This window comes from Dendrobates tinctorius, unplaced genomic scaffold (genome assembly GCF_039654945.1).
Source record: "Dendrobates tinctorius isolate UK_male_01 unplaced genomic scaffold, ASM3965494v1 ptg000028l, whole genome shotgun sequence".
In the NCBI taxonomy this organism is placed as follows: Eukaryota; Metazoa; Chordata; class Amphibia; order Anura; family Dendrobatidae; genus Dendrobates; species Dendrobates tinctorius.
Window position 1 is genome coordinate 67,121,483 of NW_027361696.1, and position 19,846 is coordinate 67,141,328.

Sequence of the window (19,846 nt, forward strand, 5' to 3'; positions counted from 1 at the left end):
CCAAAACCCAGTGATCGTTGAGCTTGCGTAGACTCTTCACTTATCTCAGAAGGCACTGGGAATATGCAAACGATCTCCTCAAGACTCTTCCCCTGGTTTTCCGATTTCCTCTTTTCAGCTGCAACAGCCAAAACCCAGTGATCGTTGAGCTTGCGTAGACTCTTCACTTATCTCAGAAGGCACTGGGAATATGCAAACGATCTCCTCAAGACTCTTCCCCTAGTTTTCCGATTTCCTCTTTTCAGCTGCAACAGCCAAAACCCAGTGATCGTTGAGCTCGCGTAGACTCTTCACTTATCTCAGAAGGCACTGGGAATATGCAAACGATCTCCTCAAGACTCTTCCCCTGGTTTTCCGATTTCCTCTTTTCAGCTGTAACAGCCAAAACCCAGTGATCGTTGAGCTTGCGTAGACTCTTCACTTATCTCAGAAGGCACTGGGAATATGCAAACGATCTCCTCAAGACTCTTCCCCTGGTTTTCCGATTTCCTCTTTTCAGCTGCAACAGCCAAAACCCAGTGATCGTTGAGCTTGCGTAGACTCTTCGCTTATCTCAGAAGGCACTGGGATTATGCAAACGATCTCCTCAAGACTCTTCCCCTGGTTTTCCGATTTCCTCTTTTCAGCTGCAACAGCCAAAACCCAGTGATCGTTGAGCTTGCGTAGACTCTTCACTTATCTCAGAAGGCACTGGGAATATGCAAACGATCTCCTCAAGACTCTTACCCTGGTTTTCCGATTTCCTCTTTTCAGCTGCAACAGCCAAAACCCAGTGATCGTTGAGCTCGCGTAGACTCTTCACTTATCTCAGAAGGCACTGGGAATATGCAAACGATCTCCTCAAGACTCTTCTCCTGGTTTTCCGATTTCCTCTTTTCAGCTGCAACAGCCAAAACCCAGTGATCGTTGAGCTTGCGTAGACTCTTCACTTATCTCAGAAGGCACTGGGAATATGCAAACGATCTCCTCAAGACTCTTCCCCTGATTTTCCGATTTCCTCTTTTCAGCTGCAACAGCCAAAACCCAGTGATCGTTGAGCTCGCGTAGACTCTTCACTTATCTCAGAAGGCACTGGGAATATGCAAACGATCTCCTCAAGACTCTTCCCCTGGTTTTCCGATTTCCTCTTTTCAGCTGCAACAGCCAAAACCCAGTGATCGCTGAGCTTGCGTAGACTCTTCACTTATCTCAGAAGGCACTGGGAATATGCAAACGATCTCCTCAAGACTCTTCCCCTGGTTTTCCGATTTCCTCTTTTCAGCTGCAACAGCCAAAACCCAGTGATCGTTGAGCTTGCGTAGACTCTTCACTTATCTCAGAAGGCACTGGGAATATGCAAACGATCTCCTCAAGACTCTTCCCCTGGTTTTCCGATTTCCTCTTTTCAGCTGCAACAGCCAAAACCCAGTGATCGCTGAGCTTGCGTAGACTCTTCACTTATCTCAGAAGGCACTGGGAATATGCAAACGATCTCCTCAAGACTCTTCCCCTGGTTTTCCGATTTCCTCTTTTCAGCTGCAACAGCCAAAACCCAGTGATCGTTGAGCTTGCGTAGACTCTTCACTTATCTCAGAAGGCACTGGGAATATGCAAACGATCTCCTCAAGACTCTTCCCCTGGTTTTCCGATTTCCTCTTTTCAGCTGCAACAGCCAAAACCCAGTGATCGTTGAGCTTGCGTAGACTCTTCACTTATCTCAGAAGGCACTGGGATTATGCAAACGATCTCCTCAAGACTCTTCCCCTGGTTTTCCGATTTCCTCTTTTCAGCTGCAACAGCCAAAACCCAGTGATCGTTGAGCTTGCGTAGACTCTTCACTTATCTCAGAAGGCACTGGGAATATGCAAACGATCTCCTCAAGACTCTTCCCCTGGTTTTCCGATTTCCTCTTTTCAGCTGCAACAGCCAAAACCCAGTGATCGTTGAGCTTGCGTAGACTCTTCACTTATCTCAGAAGGCACTGGGAATATGCAAACGATCTCCTCAAGGCTCTTCCCCTGGTTTTCCGATTTCCTCTTTTCAGCTGCAATAGCCAAAACCCAGTGATCGTTGAGCTCGAGGAGACTCTTCACTTATCTCAGAAGGCACTGGGAATATGCAAACGATCTCCTCAAGACTCTTCCCCTGGTTTTCCGATTTCCTCTTTTCAGCTGCAACAGCCAAAACCCAGTGATCGTTGAGCTCGCGGAGACTCTTCACTTATCTCAGAAGGCACTGGGAATATGCAAACGGTCTCCTCAAGACGTTTCCCCTGGTTTTCCGATTTCCTCTTTTCAGCTGCAACTGGGTAGAAGTGGCGACTGGGTAGGTCATAGCGTGGTACTGCATAGGCCATGAGTTCGCGGAAAGCTGCGCTTTCCACCAACCAATAGGGCATCATCTCAAACGAGATTAGTTTGGCAATGTGGGCGTTCAAACCCTGTGTACGCGGATGAGAGACTGAGTACTTTCTTGACCTACTCATAGTGTCTGGGAGGGTGAGCTGGACTTGAGAGCTGCATATGGTGGAAGTAGCGGTGGACAGGGCGGACTGAGAGAGGGTTGATGATGGTGATGGAGTTGGTGTTCTTTCTGATGTCCTAGATTCAGTATTTCGTTAATATAACAGTGGGATTCCCTGACTGCTGTGGCCTTGCAACGACACCTCAACATTTGCTGCTGTGCTAACCGGTGGGCTTACAGTGGGGTAAACAATGTAGCGTTGCTGACTACCTTCTTTGTGATCAGTTGCACATGTGGCACTTGAGGTTTGGTGTTGTGTCCACGCTTGCAAGTGCATGGTGGTTAAATGTCTAAGCATGCAACTGGTATTCAAATTTTTCAGATTTTTCCCTCGGCTAAAGGTCTTTGCGCACTTCTTACAGATAACCTTGGCCTGATCATGAGGATTTTGTTCAAAAAAGTGCCACACTGCACTCTTCCTACTTTGGCAGACATTTTGCGGCCTAGCACGCTGTGATCTTTTGACCCTCTGGACAAGCTGTCCAGCAACTCTTTTGATTTTTGGAACCTGTCTTTGGAGTGCTCCGGGCCTGCCAGATAACAGCTGTTGCGATGTCGATGTCAGCTGTGGATGCTCCTCATCTGATCTATTGGAAGCAGCACCCTCTTCCCCCAATGGATGCCAATCTGGGTCAACAACTGGGTCATCCATCACCTCCTCTTCAATGTCATGTGCACCTTCCTCTGTGTCACCGTGTATGGTGGTATAGTGTGCGGGAAGGGGCACCTGAGTCTCATCAGGGTCAGAATCTGACTCTGTACACTGCGAGGACAATGTAGTGCTCTGAGTGAATGTACCAGCAGAATCATCTATCAGCGGCTGTGCATCAGTGCATTCCATGTCAGATTCATCTAGGCCTGGGTAATTCACCATTTCACTTGATAATCCAGGCATGGTATGTGAAAACAGCTTCATGGAGTAATTAGTAGTATGGCCTGCGTCATCCTTCAATCTTGGTTGGGGTGAAGGACACAAGGAAAGGTGTGGTTCATGAACATGAGCCTCCAATGACGACTCAGTGCTTTTACTTTTTACAACTTCAGAAGAGGAGGCGATAGAGCTGGAGGCTGAGTCAGCAATGTAAGACAAAACTTTTTCCTGATGCTCTGGCTTTAAAAGCGGTTTGCCAACTCCTAGAAAACTAAGCCTTCGAAGCCTTATGGAGCCAGACGATGACGCAGGCTCAACACCTCCTGCATTCGGTCCTATTTTGCTCTTGCCACTACCATCAGATCCACCACCAACACCATCATTACCAGCTGCCAACCCCCGCCCAATTCCACGGCCTCTTCCACCAGCCTTCCTCATTTTTTGTAGAAATGTAGACAAAATCCAACAAACTATATAGTAATGTCTATAGGACAGGGGAGATTTTGAATTTCTGCACACACTTGTGGACACTGGACATTTATGGATTGTGTGAGGCCCACTGAATATCACAGCGCTATGTCACAGGCTCGATGGCACAGGTGTGAAAAAAGTGACTACAGGATAAGGGAGATTTCGAATTTCTGCACACACTAGTGGACACTGGACACTTTTGGATTGTGTGAGGCCCACTGAATATCAGAGCGCTATGTCACAGGCTCGATGGTACAGGTGTGAAAAAAGTGACTACAAGATCACAGAGATTTTGAATTTCTGCACACACTTGTGGACACTGGACACTTATGGATTGTGTGAGGCCCACTGAATATCACAGCGCTATGTCACAGGCTCGATGGCACAGGTGTGAAAAAAGTGACTACAGGATAAGGGAGATTTTGAATTTCTGCACACACTAGTGGACACTGGACACTTTTGGATTGTGTGAGGCCCACTGAATATCAGAGCGCTATGTCACAGGCTCGATGGCACAGGTGTGAAAAAAGTGACTACAGGATAAGGGAGATTTTGAATTTCTGCACACACTAGTGGACACTGGACACTTTTGGATTGTGTGAGGCCCACTGAATATCAGAGCGCTATGTCACAGGCTCGATGGCACAGGTGTGAAAAAAGTGACTACAGGATAAGGGAGATTTTGAATTTCTGCACACACTAGTGGACACTGGACACTTTTGGATTGTGTGGGGCCCACTGAATATCAGAGCGCTATGTCACAGGCTCGATGGCACAGGTGTGAAAAAAGTGACTACAGGATAAGGGAGATTTTGAATTTCTGCACACACTAGTGGACACTGGACACTTTTGGATTGTGTGAGGCCCACTGAATATCAGAGCGCTATGTCACAGGCTCGATGGCACAGGTGTGAAAAAAGTGACTACAGGATAAGGGAGATTTTGAATTTCTGCACACACTAGTGGACACTGGACACTTTTGGATTGTGTGAGGCCCACTGAATATCAGAGCGCTATGTCACAGGCTCGATGGCACAGGTGTGAAAAAAGTGACTACAGGATAAGGGAGATTTTGAATTTCTGCACACACTAGTGGACACTGGACACTTTTGGATTGTGTGAGGCCCACTGAATATCAGAGCGCTATGTCACAGGCTCGATGGCACAGGTGTGAAAAAAGTGACTACAGGATAAGGGAGATTTTGAATTTCTGCACACACTAGTGGACACTGGACACTTTTGGATTGTGTGAGGCCCACTGAATATCAGAGCGCTATGTCACAGGCTCGATGGCACAGGTGTGAAAAAAGTGACTACAGGATAAGGGAGATTTTGAATTTCTGCACACACTAGTGGACACTGGACACTTTTGGATTGTGTGAGGCCCACTGAATATCAGAGCGCTATGTCACAGGCTCGATGGCACAGGTGTGAAAAAAGTGACTACAGGATAAGGGAGATTTTGAATTTCTGCACACACTAGTGGACACTGGACACTTTTGGATTGTGTGAGGCCCACTGAATATCAGAGCACTTTGTCACAGGCAGAACTTCGCTAGTGTATCACAAACTACAAGGTGTATGTAGAATTGGGCAGAATAGGAATCTCCCTAGAGTGTAGGTCTGTAAGAACGGAACAAGTCCTCCACTTATCCTTCCACAGTGACACACAGATAGCTTCACTGTGGCCGTGATAACAGCCGTTACACGGTACTGAGAGGAGCGTGCACATACACGGCTGTCCGGTGTACGTAAAATTGTCAAGCTCCGTGTTTTTTAAGTATACGGACTGACACACGCTGTCTCTCTATAGTTTTGAATGTGATCAAGCAGCAAATATATTTAACTGTTTGAAAGCTAGACAAAACTAGTAGGTGCAGGTCTGTAAGAACGGAACATGTCCTCGACTTATTCTCACAGAGTGACACACAGATAGCTTCACTGTGGCCATGATAACAGCCGTTACACGGTACTGAGAGGAGCGTGCACGTACACGGCTGTCCGGTGTACGTAAAATTGTCAAGCTCCGTGTTTTTTAAGTATACGGACTGACACACGCTGTCTCTCTATAGTTTTGAATGTGATCAAACAGCAAATATATTTAACTGTTTGAAAGCTAGACAAAACTAGTAGGTGCAGGTCTGTAAGAACGGAACATGTCCTCGACTTATTCTCACAGAGTGACACACAGATAGCTTCACTGTGGCTGTGAAAACAGCCGTTACACGGTACTGTGTGAGGAGCGTACACCACTGTATGGTGTGAAAAAATGCACGCTCAGTACCTCAGCAGGACAAGAAAAAAAAATTGGGATTGCTTTTAAAAAAGCAGTTTGCAGAGCAGTGGGTAAACAGCAATGCAGCTGTCAGGAAGCCTTAGAAGGCAGCCTAACAACCAACACCGCTGATCCACCACAATATAGCCTCCCCTTGTACTGCACACACAGTGACTGGTGTGTTGTACAGGCAAAATCGCTAGCAGCAGAAGCAGTTTTTTTTTCTTCTTCCCTGCCTAACGCTCTCCCTACAGAATCATCAGCAGCAACCTCTCCCTATGCTAAGATCGGCAGAAGTAAGATGGCGGTCAGTGTGCACGCCCTTTTATACCCCCTGTGACGCCCACCAAAGCAAGCCAATCACTTGCATGCCCTTCTGAAAGATGGTGGTGACCCCTGCCTATGTCATCACGTTGCCCACAGTGTCCGTGGATCCTGATTGGCTGAAAAAGAGCGCAAAACAAACTTTTGAAACGCGACTTTGGCGCGTAAGTCGCCGACCTCGTGGCCGACCTCATCCTAGGGTCGGGTTTCGTTTCATGAAACCCGACTTTGCCAAAAGTCGGCGACTTTTGAAATTTTTCGACCCGTTTCGCTCAACTCTAGTCGCGGAGGTGATCAAACAAAAAAAAAATCGGGAGCAGGAGGTATGGAGTCTGCTCCACTCAAAGGGGGAGGCTGGCATGGCGGTGGAAAGATCCCGGGGACGGCTGGTATACACCAACGTCGACAGGGGGTACGGCTTCATCCGTGACACGATCGGCCAGAAGGTATATGTGAATGTGGCTTCCATACTGCATGGTCGGGTGCTTAAGGAAGGGGACTGGGTTTCCTACTATAAAGAGTACTGCCCCCGCGGGTATTATGCGGTGGCAGCGTTAGCGGAGCCCGAAGGAAGTGAACCCCCCGTAAAGAGGACTTGAATGGACACTCTCAGTATTCCCGGAACTCCACGGCTGTGGGGTCCCTTACTACTGACCGCTAGAAGGCGGAATGAACTGTCAGGAGTTTGCAGCAGGTTATAAGGACAGTTGCGTTTGGAAAAAATATGTTTTGTTGATGTTTATCTGATGCAACTATTTTTCTCTCTTTTTTTTCTTCTTTCTATGTTCCTTGTACGTAAATATGTGTGCCTGACAGAACGGGAATACGGAAAAGTGGAGGAGTGTCCTGGTCCAAGGAAGGGGGGAGGACGAAAGGGGATCTGCAATGTTATGTTGTATTATGTTGGTTTTTAAAATGAGCAAAAGAAAAAAAATATATATATAAAAATGGGTACTTGTGCTATTATAAAGTTGTTTAATGTATAATATGCCAAAGTAAAATGCAACAGGTCCGGGTAAGGGAAGGTCTGCGGGACCAAAGGAAAGTGTGAGATCCGGTAGGGATATAAGAGTTGAGGAGGTCTGGGAGACCGGGACGCCGACCATGACATGTAATTGAAAGAAGGGTAAATGAGTTGGAAGACGTGAGAGAGACAGTCGTCCTAGGTCAGGTCCCCAACACCACGGACACCCCTGAAGGAGGAAGGCGGGCGCTGGTAATGATCTGGAAGGTATGAGACCTCGATCATGGCGTACCGAATAGTGGAAGGTGACAGTAGGGGAGAGTAGGGGAAGGTACACGCCATAGAGAGAATATGGGTGTACCTAGCCCAATTTGAGAGACGTTGTCATGTGGCATGCGCGCTGGTGAGTAGCAGTAGGCTGCTCAGAGCATAGTGCTCCCAGTATGGTTCGGCCCCCGCAGATAGTGGGTTTGGCTCAACAGCTGGTCCGACAACAGAGTGTAGGTGTAGCTTCAGAATGACGAAGGCAGAGATAACGATTGTCGAGGACGACAATGGACAAAGGAAGGGGGAGTGCAGGGAAGGTGACCTGACGGACGGACGGACTAGTCAGAGTGAAGAAGGAAAGGTTTGCACAGTGTAGGTAGGTGTCAGTTATTACAGTGGGGAAACAGCTAGGAAAGTGTAGTGGACGTGCAGTACCTTGGGTTGACCATTAGATGGCAGGGAGGAGTGTGGGCAAAGGACTTGACAACAGCTTAGGGCTTTAGAAACCATTGGTCATGGGGGGCGGGGTTCAGGCCCGGATTGGCAATGTAACTAACTGGGCATTTTCCCGCTGGGCCGCTGTCACGTGGGCCGCGGGCGGCAGCGCCCGATCATCTGGCCGCTTGCCAGCTGCTGCGGCCACTGTTGCTCCTGCCGCCGGTGATAGTTTCAAGTTCCTCCCGCACTGCAGGGAGATAAGCCGCCACGCCCCCCCCACGCACCCCATCCTCGCCTTAGCATGAGACCCCCTCCCCCCAGCCACTCACAGCGTCGCACTCGCTTGCCTGCTCGCTCTGTTCGCAGGACCTGTGATGAGGTCACAGGAGGGGAGGAGTCAGGGGGTCACATGATCAGCAGGGGCCTTTGTCCAGACCCCCGATCATGTCACCCCTGACTCCGCCCCTCCTGTGACCTCATCACAGGTCCTGTGCACTCAGCCTTGCCTCTACCGTCTGCAAGACTCTGCTTTGCTGTTGTCATGGTGCTGGTTGAGGTATGTATGTGTGGGGTCAGGATTTACAGTGTGGATGTAGCAGAGCTGTGTGTGTACGAGGTGTACAGATCGGAGCCGTGAGTGTACGAGGTGTACGAGGTGTACGGAGCAGAGCCGTGTGTACGAGGTGTACGGAGCGGAGCCGTGTGTACGATGTGTACGGAGCGGAGCCGTGTGTACGAGGTGTACGGAGCGGAGCCGTGTGTACGAGGTGTACGGAGCGGAGCCGTGTGTACGAGGTGTACGGAGCGGAGCCGTGTGTACGAGGTGTACGGAGCGGAGCCGTGTGTACGAGGTGTACGGAGCGGAGCCGTGTGTACGAGGTGTACGGAGCGGAGCCGTGTGTACGAGGTGTACGGAGCGGAGCCGCGCGTGTACGAGGTGTACGGAGCGGAGCCGCGCGTGTACGAGGTGTACGGAGCGGAGCCGCGCGTGTACGAGGTGTACGGAGCGGAGCCGCGCGTGTACGAGGTGTACGGAGAGGAGCCGCGCGTGTACGAGGTGTACGGAGAGGAGCCGCGCGTGTACGAGGTGTACGGAGAGGAGCCGCGCGTGTACGAGGTGTACGGAGAGGAGCCGCGCGTGTACGAGGTGTACGGAGAGGAGCCGCGCGTGTACGAGGTGTACGGAGAGGAGCCGCGCGTGTACGAGGTGTACGGAGAGGAGCCGTGTGTACGAGGTGTACGGAGAGGAGCCGTGTGTATGAGGTGTACGGAGCGGAGCCGTGTGTGTGTACGGAGCGGAGCCGTGTGTATGAGGTGTACGGAGCGGAGCCACGCGTGTACGATGTGTACGGAGAGGAGCCGCGCGTGTACGAGGTGTACGGAGAGGAGCCGTGTGTACGAGGTGTACGGAGAGGAGCCGTGTGTACGAGGTGTACGGAGAGGAGCCATGTGTACGAGGTGTACGGAGAGGAGCCGTGTGTGTGTACGAGGTGTACGGAGAGGAGCCGTGTGTATGAGGTGTACGGAGCGGAGCCACGCGTGTACGGAGCGGAGCCGTGTGTACGAGGTGTACGGAGAGGAGCCGCGCGTGTACGAGGTGTACGGAGAGGATCCGCGCATGTACGAGGTGTACGGAGAGGAGCCGCGCGTGTACGAGGTGTACGGAGAGGAGCCGCGCGTGTACGAGGTGTACGGAGAGGAGCCGTGTGTACGAGGTATACGGAGAGGAGCCGTGTGTACGAGATGTACGGAGCAGAGCCGTGTGTGTGTACGAGGTGTACGGCGAGGAGCCGTGTGTACGAGGTGTACGGAGAGGAGCCGTGTGTACGAGGTGTACGGAGCGGAGCCGTGCGTGTACGAGGTGTACGGAGCGGAGCCGCGCGTGTACGAGGTATACGGAGAGGAGCCACGCGTGTACGAGGTGGACGGAGTGGAGCCGTGTGTATGGAGTGGAGCCATATGTGTACGGGATGTACGGAGCGGAGCCAAGTGTGTACAAAGCATACAAAGCGGGCTTTTCCCACGGACACAGGAGTACACGGTGGAGCCCCGAGGAGCATTTTAAAACACACACATGACGTTCCACCTGAAGTGATGTGCTGGAAGCTGACCGGAAATGAGAATTTCTTGAGGAGATTGTGACGGAACCAGGAATGCTTCAGATCCATCACCGTGTCCTCCTCCGACAGCACAGACAGCAGGATCGCCTTGGAATCGGGGATGCCGGCCATGTGAGCGGATCATGATAGGTCCTGCACCGGGAGGCTCAGGTGGGCACTACAATGGGAGCCGGGCTGCTATAGTATCTTTGTAGAATCTTTCTTTATTTCTTTCTCTCTTTTTCTTTCTTTCTCTGTTCTTTCATTCTCTGTTCTGTCTTTCCCTCATTTTCTTTCTCTCTCTGTTCTTTCTTTCTCTCTCTAATCTTTCTTTTTTCTCTCTCTGTTCTTTCTTCCCCTCTTTCTTTCTTTTCTTTCCTCTCTTTCTCTCTGTTCTTTCTTTCTTTTCTTTACTTCTTTCTTTCTCTCTCTGTTCTTTCTCTGTCTCTCTCTGTTCTTTCTTTCTTTCTCCTCTTTCTTTCTCTCTCTGTTCTTTCTCTGTCTCTCACTGTTCTTTCTTTGTCTCTCACTGTTCTTTCTTTCCCCTTTCTTTCTCGCTCTCTCTGTTTTCTTTTTTCTCTCTCTCTCTGTTTTCTCTCTTCCTTAGTGCCAGTCAGTGTGCCCATAATGCCAGCCACTGTGCCCTCAGTACCAGTCAGTGTGATCAGCAGTGCTAAATGGGTGCGATTAGGTGTGGACATGGGTGTGACTAGTTGTGAAATGGGTGTGGCTGGGCGTGGCCAAAATTTGCAGCGGCGTGCTATGCGTGCCGCAGTCTTTGTCCATCTTTCCCTTCTTCAAAAGTTGGGAGGTATGATAGGGGCGGCTATGACCAGGGGGTCTGGTTGCCCAATAGAGAGAAGTTCCGCCAGGAATTCTGTAATCATGCATACAAAAGGGGACAGAGATTTGGGAGGAGTACTGTACCTAAAAGCAATAAATAGGACTGAGCTGAAATACTGGGCACAGCTATGACTACATGTTATATAGTTGTGTTAATCTCCTCTCACTTCTTGTAAACTACAAGTGTACAAAGATATTATATAGTCACCATGTGACTAGTGGGCCTGTGTAACTTCAAATGCCAGGGCTGAATTTTAGTCCCAGTCCGGCCCTGGCGGGGTTACAGTGACAGGGGACCGGGAGAGCTATAAATACTGATGGAGGTTTCCAGAAGGTTCAAGTCCCCAGGGGGAGCACCAGTGACAGGAGGACTGCGACAGTCTGTGCGCTGTGAGGAGAATCTAAACCAGGGGGACTGAGGAGAGAGAACGTCAGGGGGGTGGTCCTGACAGGAAGGACCGCAGAAGGGACGAGGCATTGGGTGTGAGACACCATATTTGACACGATGACTGATCAGTGGAAGCGCTGTTGGTTTACGGGCCTAAGGCGGCCACAGTGACGGACCTGTCAGGAGCGTCGACGAGTGAAGAGGGGACGGTGTACGCACACGCGTCCCCAGTACAGAGTAAGTGGCCCTGGAAACAGAGGGCCGTGAGGTAAAGAAAGTGCGGTGTGCTCTGAGGCCGTCAGACGGACGGAAAGTGAAATAAACTTGGACCTGTTGCACCCAGAATCTGCCTCCATCTTGTCTCTGTTTCATCTCTGCGCGGTAAGAAGAGGGACCACCCCCCCAGCTCGGCCCTCCGACCCTACATCAGTACTCAGGTATTTTCTGAAGACAGAGCAAAAAGGAATTCAGCACACCCCAGCAGGGAATGGCAGAAATCCAGAAAAACAAGGAAAAACAAAACCAAAACGCAAATGCAAAAAGCAGGGCAGAAAACTTAGCTTTTGAGGAGCAGGAATCAGACTGGTCTCCTAGAATCCCTCAGAGAGATCACCAGCAAGGCAGAAGGGCGTCGGCTGCCTTATATCCAGTCAGTAATTCCCGTCACCCAGTCATCATCATCCTGCCCATATGCTTGGTAATCAGCCTCACTATCTTCCTTCACCAGAAGAGGGAGTTCATCAGACCTCAATGGTGAAGGGGAAAATGAACTCACAACAGACTATCACAGCCAGTATAAAAGATGAGGGCCAGCCAAGCGATACCATTTTATGCTTTTACAAAGTAAGGATAGGGGATTAGAGTGCACAGCTCATTTCACATAGAGACAGAAAAATTAGATTGAATCATAGAATCATAGAATCGTAGAGTTGGAAGGGACCTCCTGGGCCATCTGGACCAACCCCCTGCTCAAAGCAGGATTCGCTAAATCATCCCAGACAGATATCTGTCCAGCCTCTGTTTGAAGACTTCTATTGAAGGAGAACTCACCACCTCTCATGGCAGCCTGTTCCACTCATTGATTGTGTGTACTACTTCATTAGGTTTGAAACACTTTGAAAATGGGAGTGTTAGAGAGAAAATGTAGGAGCCACTAGGAGCATCACTACTGGTTATTTGAGCAGAAACTGTCCCAGCTGTAGTGGAACGAAGTGCAGGTTACAATTGGTCTACTTTGCTTCTGGAAAGAATATCAGTGGGGAGGAAGTGGAGGGCATAATGGAATATTTGTCACATTGCTCATCTCAGTCACAGCATTATGATGTTGCCTTTGACAGCGACACCATCAGTTAGAGTGAGTGTTCTGCTCAGTTCACTACCTCCACTGCCATAACACTTAATGTACAAATCAGAATTTCGATAGTGTTAATGACTTCCATCTCTGTTCTTTTCCTTAGTCCCTTACACCACAGCACACTAGTGGCAAAAAAAAGTTCACTAGAACAACTTCTTTCAATTGAATTATTAGAAGAGATGAACAGTCAGCCTTTGTGCTCAGATGATATTGGGCTGGAGAAGTTGGAAGACCCAATTCTAATGCCAAGCTGTGTTTCTGGCTCTGCAGGGCATATTGGTATTATACTGGTAGAGGTCGTAGTACTCTATAACGCCACCTGTTGGAAGCAATGACCCTTTAACGAGTCTTGCAATATGATTTAGGATAATAGCCCAATCAGAATCTCAATTTGCAGACATGGTGTTTTGGAGTATTTCCCCTCCTCAGAGCAAAGTATGAGATCTAATTTGGCTAGGTGAGAGGCTCTGAACTGGATTCTAAAGGGTAACTTTTCTCCTTGTGGAGAGTAAGATACCGGCAATGGCATGCCAACGTAAGGAGGCTTATTTGCCGTGCAATGCTTCTCTGGGAAATTAGATATGCAAATTGCCTCTTCAGGGAGGAAGAAGACTAGAACTCTATAGGCCACCTGTTGGAAGCAGCGATCCTTGTTGAGGTTAAACTTCAATTATTTGTTTTCCCAAACTTCCAAGTCTCCCTCTAATACCATAGAACCATAGCAAAACAAACTATAAGACTCTTCATCCATACCTTTAAGAGTCACCGTTTCTAAATAAACGTTGCATAAATCCAAATAAAGTGAAAGTACAAAACTTAGTAATATTTTATTGTAGAAAAAAATCATTCTTTCCCAAACTTCCAAGTCTCCCTCTAATACCATAGAACCATAGCAAAACAAACTATAAGACTCTTCATCCATACCTTTAAGAGTCACCGTTTCTAAATAAACGTTGCATAAATCCAAATAAAGTGAAAGTACAAAACTTAGTAATATTTTATTGTAGAAAAAAATCATTCTTTCCCAAACTTCCAAGTCTCCCTCTAATACCATAGAACCATAGCAAAACAAACTATAAGACTCTTCATCCATACCTTTAAGAGTCACCGTTTCTAAATAAACGTTGCATAAATCCAAATAAAGTGAAAGTACAAAACTTAGTAATATTTTATTGTAGAAAAAAATCATTCTTTTCCACTTCTCTGACATCTCTCCTCCTCCATTCACTCTCTCAGTTCAATCCTTAAAGTCATTTTTTAAAGAGACAAAGATGAGAAAGATTTTCAGTTTCACTGAGAAATCAGGTTACAGCTCCTGCGCATAAAAGCCATTAGAAATGAAACATTGAGGTGGGAATAGCCTCCAACTTATATATTGGCCCCTATGATAATTTACTGAAAGGACCAGATGTTATAGTGAATGAGTCTTATTCATCTCTACTTCATTTCTACTTCTTTTTAGAGAGCATTGAAGCAAAGGCATGTACAAGTTACAGAATAAAAAAATATGGTATGTTTCATGTAGTATGTCAACATGGCAATGTCATACATTTCTTATTTAAACCTGGTAAGGCCTCTTTCACACTTGTTATTTGCATCAGGTTAAATCCGCCAAAAAGGCAGACAAGCGGATCCGTTCTCAACTGATGGCACAGGATCCGTTTTTAGACGGATCCTGAAAATGAGGAAATCTAAAGGAAACGCTGGCCGGGAAGGAGAGGGGGGAGCTGGCTGGGAAGGAGAGGGGGGAGAGGAGAGAGAGAGAGAGAGATTGTTGAAAACGGAAGTGTGAAAGAGGCCTAAGTCACTGGCGGTAGTAATACATTTACCCAACAGATTCCCCAAAAGTATCCTTTTGGTACCCAATGGGCTGATATATGTTAATATACAGTGGGGGAAAAAAATATTTAGTCAGCCACCAATTGTGCAAGTTCTCCCTCTTAAAGGAATGAGAAAGGCCTGTAATTGACATCACAGGTAGACCACAACTATGAGAGTCAAAATAAGAAAACAAATCCAGAGGCAAAAAGACATCGGGCCCCATGTGCGACACGAAGGGCAAACACCGCGCATGCACATGGTCACGCAAATAGTATGATAGATATGATTACAACACCATAAAGTCAACATATATCCTTATGCAGCAGGAAAGACATATAGCAGCACAAAATAAGGGATTTGTTAAAGACAACAATAATCAATAAGATACATCATATGGCGATACATCATATGGCGTTACATCCAAAGATCATGTGGATCCGGCAGCAATAATGTCATGCTAAGCTGCTACAGTATGAAACACTGGCGAGTATGATGGAAGATTGAGGATTAGAAGATAAACTTGACTGCAGACGATTCCATAAGCATTAATAGCACTAAACAATAAACAAGGACAATAAAAAAATTATTAAAAACAAAATAAAAAACAAAACCATCTGGAATGAGGGTATATAGGATGGATGAAAGAAAGGGTAGCCCAAGATGTAATGCCCACATCATTATTTATAAGATTGAGGCAAAACTAAGGGACTTATTTAGGCCTTTGGGGGCCATAGTGTCCAAGGTCACGATCCACTTTGTCTCTTTCTGAGCCAAAAGTCTTTTATAGTTACCCCCTCTTATTTCCAAATGATTGATATCAATACCCCTCACCTTAAGAGTCCTGGGGTCACAATCATGGTTTGCCTAAAAGTGACGGGGAATAGTTTTGAGGTCAGAGGAGTTGGCCACCATCTTGGCCGCACAGATGTCCCGCACATGCTCACGCACCCATAAGATAAGATAAGATAAGATAAGATAATCCTTTAATCGTCCCACCATTGGGAAATTCAGAGCATTACAGCAGCAAGGCAGGAACAAGTACAGATACAGATGCATAAAGGCATTACATTGACAGTAGGTAGGTACATATACGAAAAAAAAAGATATAACCGGACTATCACAACTTCAGTTCACTGTTTGGGTCGTTCTCCGTTTTGGACAGTGCTGGTTATACAGCCTAACTGCAGCAGGAAGGAAGGACTTTCGATAGCGCTCCCTCTCACATTTAGGATGAAGTAGCCGGTCACTGACAGTACTGCACATCTTTGTCACGGTCTCATGCATGGGATGGGAATCATTCTGCACCATGTAGCTCACCTTGGCCAGTATCCTCCTGTCGTCTACTTCCTGAACTGGGTTAAGTAGTTCCCTAGAGGTAAGACCAACATATATCATGGAGCATCCACACGTCGCATAGTACATCAGATTGGTGCTGCCACATGATATACGCTGACTGATTTGAAATTGTTTTGAACCATCAGACAACTGGAAGGTAGAGCAGCGCAGGACATTTGGGCAGGCAAGACAATGACCGCAGGGAAAAGATCCGGTAACCCATGCCTCTAGTACCAAATGGATTAGACATCTCAGGAATGTAATGGCTTTTCACCAGAAGGTCATTAAGATTTTTTGACCTTCGGGAGGTCATGGATGGGAAGCTACCTATAGATGGGCCCAGAGAAGGCTCAGAACTCAGAATAGCCCAATATTTTGAGAGAATATCTCTCATATTGTTCCACCCATAATTGAATGTGGAGATGAAACGTGTTTTTTTACCACCACTTCTGTTACTCCTATTTTTCCTTTCATGTGGATATAAAAGATCGTTATGGGGAGTCCTCCTTGCCCTGTCATAGCCTCTCCTTATACACCTGTTACTGTAACCACGGTTCTGGAAACGTGCCCTGAAATCCAAGGCCTACCTCTCAAATCGATCATCAACTGAGCAGATCCATCTCATCCTCAAGAATTGTCCAAACGGGACGGCCCTAATGGTAGCAGGGTTGTGTGAAGAATCAGCATGTATAAGGGCAATGACCGAAGTTGGCTTCCTGTAGACATCCGTCTGGATGTGCAGATTTGTATCAATCGTCAGAGAGACGTCCAGGAAGTCAATAACAACGGGATCAAACTTGTAAGTCAATTTGATATTGAGTGAATTGATATTGAGAAATGCCATAAATTCCTAATGCCATAAATTCCTCGAGCTCATGCACCGTCCCATCCCACAAAAATAAAATGCATGTGAGCAATGACGCTTGACGTCTTGTGCTCTGCATGATGGGATCAATCGGGTGCACTGCGCATGCACCAATAACGTCAGTTTTCACTGGCTGATTAGAACCAGGTGATAGGCCATGTGACTGCTTTCCGTGGCTTCTTAAGGGCCTTGCCACAGGATCGCCTCATAGCCCCTTGAGAAAGCGGTCTGTGTGGACTCAAAACATATGTCAGGGTTTCCTGCCATCTGGCTTTGGGTTCGTGCATATTCTGTTGGTAAGCTATGCCTCTTTTATCCACTATAAATTCCACTTTGGGTAGACACCTACTTATGATATATATACTCTATGGCCCTGCTTGCCAATTTATCCTTCACAGCCTGCCTTGAGAATAAAAGCAAGTTATACATAAATACAAGCTATGTCAGTACAATTGTTTTTGCATGTGACTCCATTGTTGGTGCTTGTCTTGTCTTAGTGTTATTTATTATATGGATTTCATGATTCTATAATAACATTTAAACTTTTTTACTTAACCCCTTTCTGACATGTGACGTACTATCCCGGGACCGTGGACGGGATAGTACATCATTACAGTAATGTCCCACATTGGGACAATAAAATAAAGTAAAAAAAAAAAACAAGTGTAAAAATAATTTTTAAAAAATTCCTAAATAAATAAAAAAAAATAAGTTCCCTAATAAATTTTTTTTTGTAAATAAAAAAACAATAAAAGTACACATATTTAGTATTGCCACATCTGTAAAGACCTGCCCTATAAAACTGTCCCACTAGTTAACCCCTTAAAAAAAGAATAAAAAACAAAGCAAAAAACAATGCTTTATCATCATACCACCAAACAAAAAGTGCAATAACGCATGATCAAAAAGGCGGATATAAATAAACATGGTACCGCTGAAAATGTCATCTTGTCCCGCAAAAAATGAGCTGCCATACAGTGTCATCAGCAAAAAAATAAAAAAGTTATATTCGGCAGAATAAAGCGATGCAAAAATAATTATTTTTTTTATAAAATTGTTTTTATTAGAGCCTACAAGAAACCGAGTTCAAAAAAGCCCAGCCAATATAGATACAGTATTGAGCACGAAGACAAAAGGTTTTACCGTGCAAAAAATCTTTTATTTTAATTAACACATATGTACTAAAAAGGCAGACATACAAATAGGAGTATATGTAAGGTGATAGAACCAAGGCACAGACCATTCAACACATTGGTTAGTCACATTGGAAGGGTCTCCATCAAGAAGGTGATTAGCATAAGGGTTGGTGCATCCATGTTTCCCTGCTTATCAAGGTGTATTAGCGATATGATATATAACTTTTATTTATTACTGACATATTTGGACTTGGGTTGTAATGTTTGCATGCACCAACCCTTATGCTAATCACCTTCTTGATGGAGACCCTTCCAATGTGACTAACCAATGTGTTGAATGGTCTGTGCCTTGGTTCTATCACCTTACATATACTCCTATTTGTATGTCTGCCTTTTTAGTACATATGTATTTATTAAAATAAAAGATTTTTTGCACGGTAAAACATTTTGTCTTCGTGCTCAATACTGTATCTATATTGGCTGGGCTTTTTTGAACTCGGTTTCTTGTAGGCTCTAATAATGTTTTGAGTTGCCCAATTTATGTATCTTGACATAGTAAATGATCAATCTAATGTATGATAACTTTAGATAAAAATGTTTTTATTGTATAAAAGTGCCAAAACATAAAAAAATAAATGAGATATCGCTGTAATCGTACTGACCCAAAAAATAAAACTGCTTTATCAATTTTACTACACACGGAACGGTGTTAACCCCCCCAAAAAAAAGAAATTCATGAAATTCTGGTTTTTGTTCATTCTGCATCCCAAAAATCAGAATAAAAATCTATCAAAAAATGTCACATGCCCAAAAATGGTACCAATAAAAATGGCAACTCGTCCCGCAAAAAATAAGATCTTATATGACTCTGTGGGTCAAAATATGGAAAAATTATAGCTCTCAAAATGTGGTGATGCAAAAACTATTTTTACAATAAAAAGCGTCTTTTAGCGTGTGACAGCTGCCAAACATAAAAACCGCCATAAATAGTAAATCAAACCCCCTTTATCACCTCCTTAGGAAAAAATAATAAAATTTAAAAAATGCATTTATTTTCAATTTCCCGTTAGGGCTAGGGTTAGGGCTAGAGTTAGGGCTAGGGTTAGGGCTAAGGTTAGGGTTACTGCTAGTGTTAGGGTTAGGGATGTGTTGGGGTTAGGATTGGTGTTAGAATTGGGGGGGTTTCCACTGTTTAGGCACATCAGGGGCTCTCCAAACGCAACATGGTGTTTAATCTCAATTCCACCCAATTCTGCGCTGAAAAAGTAAAACGGTGCTTCTTCCCTTCCAAGCTCTGCCATGCGCCCAAACAGTGGTTTAGCCCCACATATGGGGTATCAGCCATCTCAGGACAAATTGCACAACAGCTTTTGCAGTCCAATTTCTCCTGTTACCCTTGGGAAAATAAAAAATTGGGGGCAAAAATATCATTTTTGTGGAAAAAAATAAGATTTTTTTTATTTTTATGGCTCTACGTTATAAACTTCTGTGAAGCATTTGGAAGTTCAAAGTGCTCACCACACATCTAAGTTCCTTGGGGGGTCTAGTTTCTAAAATGGGGTCACTTGTTGGGGGTTTCCACAGTTTAGGCACATCAGGGGCTCTCCAAACGTGACATGACACCAGCAGACCATTACATCAAAGTCTGCATTCCAAAACATCACTACTTCCCTTCCGAGCCCCAAGGTGTGCCCATACAGTAGTTTTCTTCCACATATGGGGTATCAGCGTACTCTGGACAAATTGGACAACAACATTTGGCATCCAATTTCTCCTGTTACCCTAGGGAAAATAAAAAAATTGGGGACTAAAATATCATGTTTGTGGAAAAATATGATTTTTTTATTTTCACGCCTGGGCGTTATAAACTTCTGTGAAGCACTTGGGGGTTCA